We start from the raw sequence: 4,819 nt of genomic DNA, 5'->3' as shown, positions 1-4,819 counted from the left end.
GAAAAAATAAACACAGAATATGGCTCTGTCCATTTCTTTATACGTATTTTACGTTGAGCATGAATGAGCCTTTAAGTGTCCATCGGCACATTATGACACAGTATAATCAAATGTGATCAGTTGCACACGCAGCTAAATAAAACTCTAGGTGTTGCTCAGCTGTTTCCTTTATCTTCCTGGCCGTCACAGTTGGACAGAAGAAATCGTATTTCCAGACAATTCTTCCAGATTGTTTGGCCATATTTTCACCATATGGGAGCATATACTGTCGGGCTGCAAAGATGTTTGAGGAGTCATCATATTTTATATCCAGGCCAGCATTTGTCACAGCTACCACACCTATCCCTTGGCCTACTCTATATATTACTCTACAGTATCATAATGTTCTTACTGTACATAGATGAAAACTGTATGCATGGCAGGTTGTCACCTCTGAGTGATGTTAAACTAAGTGCTGAGAGTGATTTTTGTGGTGATAAGCGGTAGATTAAAGGAGGGATGGTGGTGTGCAGCTGTCTGTTTCAGCTGAGATGAGTGTGGGATGTAAACGTTTGTCTTCATTAGGGATTGTGCTGCCACATATGCTGGTATCATGGCCAGCCTGACACCCAGAGGCCCTCTTTGTAAGAAACTCTCTCACAGTAGATCCTGGTAGCTCAATGGATTAGGCCACTTGCTTTACTATGGGTGTGGATCCAAATTATGAACTCTGTCATCAGCCTTTTTGCATCTTTTCCTTCCTCTGCCAGCCGTGCTTTTTCAACTAGTCCAAAAATATGTTCTTACAAGGTTATAAATGTCTACTCATTAATAATAATACCCATTAATCATAGAAGTCTTCCAAATGCCTCAGTTGTGTTTCAAAGTCCTCAATCCTCGAGCAAGATGAAGTGCAACAATATGTGTCGAATGCTGAGTATGTGGATCAACCCATTTTGGGGGCTGAAATAGTGAAGGGGGCTTTGTCAAAATATTTTCTTGGAGTCCCAGCTTCTTTTTGGAGGCAGTTAGCCTTCCCACACAGGGCTCAGAAGCGTGACACATGGCTTTGACATTGACTTTAGGCCTGTTAAAGATCGTTAAAGGCCAATTTGTCAGCGTTCAACACGAGGCAGACACTGAGATGTGTTTCGAGGGGGCCCCACATCTGGGCCTTTTGTGTTTTAACAGTGTCCCGCTTCCTCTTTTAGAAACCTGAAGTACGTGTATAATGGGAAGGCCACGTTCCACCACCAGTTGGTCTTGTTTCGTTAGCAGACTCTTATTCAAACACAGCCTATCCCTGCTGCTGGCCCAATCCCACCACATACACACGCTCCCCTTTTTCTCCCACTCACATTTGATGATGATAATCATCAATTCAAATGAGTTCATGTGATTATTAGCTGTCGGCCAAGCAGTAAAGAGTGAGGGGGAAGAGTTTTACATGAGCTGAACAGTAAGCAGGGATGGAGCGACAGGCAGCACAAGGTCAGGTCTGGCAATCAGTCACTGTGAGGGTAGCTTGATTAAAGGAAATGGACTGAGTGGAAACTTTGAATGTGTGTTTTCAGACGTTCTTTCAGTCCGTCCGGGTGATAGCAGCAAAACAGATGCTGAAACAATTAGGGCAAGTCAGAGGATGTTTTTACTCCCACTCTGCCCCCCCCCCCCCCCTCGCCATGTGATTGAACATCAAAGTTGTCGAGAGAGTGTAAAAGTTGATTTTATTGTTTGACTCCTCTAAGCAGTTGTCAGGTTTTTTTTTTTTTAAAGGAGTGGCGCAGACAAGCTGAGAGCCCAGACAGCCTCAGACTCTGAAAAGATACAATGTCGAGCGGTGTAATCTACTCAGGCACAAGTGATTTAGGTTTGTCATCTTGATTCAGTTTTAGCCTCTGACACAGCTTCAGTTTGATCCTGAGGTAGATGTTTGTGGTAAAAGCTAACAAAGAGAGCAGCCGCCGAAATCTATTAATCACAGCTGACTAAAAAGACAGCAAAATCCCTGAGTGTATTAAATTCAACAATGGTGCTTTTCATTTCTAATGAATTCACGTGAATTCATCAGAGGAAGAATTCACAGGTTGAATACACACACACACTCCCTGTGGTTTGTTTGCTGTGAGCAGGCGGAGGGCCGGCCTCGTCTTAGAGGTGACTGATTTACAGTTTGTTGCTGTCTGTCAAACAGCTGACAGATGGGGAAAACAGCGCGCCCGCCGCCACACTGTCGCCACTGTTTGATGCTTGGCAGTGTCACCAGTGGCAAGAACTCCTGAGCCCTGCTCCTTAAGTTTGATTGGAAGGTTTACAGCAACCATAAAAGTGCAGCAGTGGAGCCTACGCTTAATTATTTTGTGCTTGCATGAACCTGCTTAAAGAAATAATCTAGTCGGGGGAGTGCGGGGCTGAAACTGCATTTAGAAGCAGCTGGTGATGAAGCTACTTTTAAAACTTTTACACAAACACTGTGATGCCTGGCACTGAAAAAAGAACAGAGTGCAACACAGGTCTTGTCTGGGATGAAATCACAGTAGCAGACATTGTTTTGGCTGAAAATCTTTTAAGATATAAATAGTCCAGAATATTCCAGGCATGTTAATAGTGTGTGAGACAACTTACTACTTATTTTAGTGGTAATAAAAGGGTCTTTAAGATATTTCCCTGGCATGGCTCCACTTATGGGTTGGACTTTCAGCACTTGCCAAAACCTTTGTGTGTTTAGTGCCCTGCTGCAAAGAGCACAGGCCTGTGTATCAAATCATAAAGAGCACGTTAGGGGTACATGTTTTTTGCTCACTGAGTATTTTTTCAGGGTCTCCTGCTCCAACTCGTGCAATATTACATTTTAAAGTTCTGCTCGGACATCATGAGACTTTGTGTGAAAAGACCACAAAGCACCTGGTTTTCTCACTGCGGCTTTTCACTTTGACTTTTCATAACGGAGGGAGGTTTTGGGTATCGAGTGGCTCTTAGTTTAAAGGGAACCATACTGGCACAGTTTTTTTCATTATTTTATCCACACATTTTAAGAATAGGTTAGAGGAAGTAGCACGACACAAACAGAAGTGCAAACTAGAAACTGCAATTCCTGCTGAAAATACAACGTGAATGCTGAGCTGCTGACATGCTTTGTTGAAGCAAGCCGAGAAATGTATGAAGGCTTTGTTGGATTTGTAGGAAAAAAGGCTTAGGACAGATGATTATGTGTTGAATAGGCTAAAACGTTTCGCTTGACTGAAAAACCTACCATCTTCAGTGTAGAAAGTTGGAGCCTGTTTGTAAAACAGATGAAGACTAAAATGAATTCACTGAAGAAAAAAAAAGTTCATGACTTCAATACAAACCCCTTATAAAATTCAAAAATAAAATAAGGCATAAAAATGTAACTTTATTGTTATTATTATTCAAAGAATGCAATCTTGAGACCTGTTCAAAGTTTGAATTAAGTGTCTCCCACACTGTATAAAGGAGAAGATACATTTCAAGGAGCTGAGGTTTTGGAAGAATTAAACAGTTTCCCCATTCATTTGAGAGTGTACAAATTGCAGAAAAACTTGAAGATTCCAGAAACTACAAATATTTGAAAAAGGTTTGATGTAAACCTTCAGTTCCCTGAATGAGATTAATGCTTTTACATTTGAATTGCTAAAATTGAAAAGTATATGGGAGTAGTTAAAAGCATACAGAAGAAAAAGCTTTAACAATGAACACAAAAACAAGAGTGTGAATGCTAAATCCGAATTCACACTAATGAATGCTGAATTGGCATTCACACTGATAAATGAAGCAGAGTGTAAACTGTGAATGTGTAGAAAGGGACTAATTGAGCAGTAGGCTTTTGTTTTGTCAGGAGATTTTAGGCCAAATGGAGTCAGATTCCCGCAGGTCTCCTGGGATGATGGGAGGGCCGGCCTGGAGTCTGGCGGAGCCTGGAGATCCCAGCAGTCCTCCAGCTCCTTAATCCCTGTCATTAGCTAAAACTGACCGGCTTGCCAGTCACTACCCTCTCATCACCCGTCCTTTGTCCCTTTATTTCTTTCCTTACATCCTCTCTCTCATTAGGCTCATCTCCCGCTAATTTATTTTCTCCCGTGTTATTGTTGCCTATCTTTTCCACAAGGTTTCTTTCCAGATCTCGCTTGTGGGTGCATGAATAAATCTTAAGTGTTCACCTGCAAACCTCTTTGAAAAAAACAACTTGTCTTATAGGAACGTTTAATTCAAGGGAAGAATTACAAGTTATGAGAAATGTTCGTGTCACTGACCTATGTTATCGTTCTGCTGCACAAACACAAAACTGTTTGGGGATGTAGTCATTCAATCACGACATCGACTGAGTAAATAGCTTACCTTCAGCAGCTATAAAACAAAAGTGTGACAGAAGCATCTCAGTTGGATAGAATAAACTGTCCTATTATAGCACATCCTGCAGTGCTTGCTGTTTTGTCCATTGACACACACAGCGTTGGCAGCAGATAGAGAATGAGTGCGGGGGAGGTCCAGGGTCTCGAAAAAGGGAGAAGGGAAACACCTTGTGACCCCCTTGTTCCTGAACAAACTACTGGAGGAGCACAGAGCACCACTGGACAGCTGTTGGCTCACATTTAAAATCATAAATTACTGCTCAGATGTTTTGTATGTCTGTTAAATGTTGTAATTACAAATAATAATGGTGTGTGTGTGTGTGTGTGTGTGTGTGTGTGCGCGCGTCTGTGTATGTGTGTGTGTGTGTGTGTGTGTGTGTGTGTGTGTGTGTGTGTGTGTGTGTGTGTGTGTGTACTTGGCAGATGTACAATAAGGAAGACAGATAAGTGATAAATAAACAGTCAGGATT

This window comes from Paralichthys olivaceus, chromosome 4 (assembly GCF_024713975.1).
Source record: "Paralichthys olivaceus isolate ysfri-2021 chromosome 4, ASM2471397v2, whole genome shotgun sequence".
NCBI classification, from domain to species: domain Eukaryota; kingdom Metazoa; phylum Chordata; class Actinopteri; order Pleuronectiformes; family Paralichthyidae; genus Paralichthys; species Paralichthys olivaceus.
Note: the sequence above shows the minus strand (reverse complement) of the source record.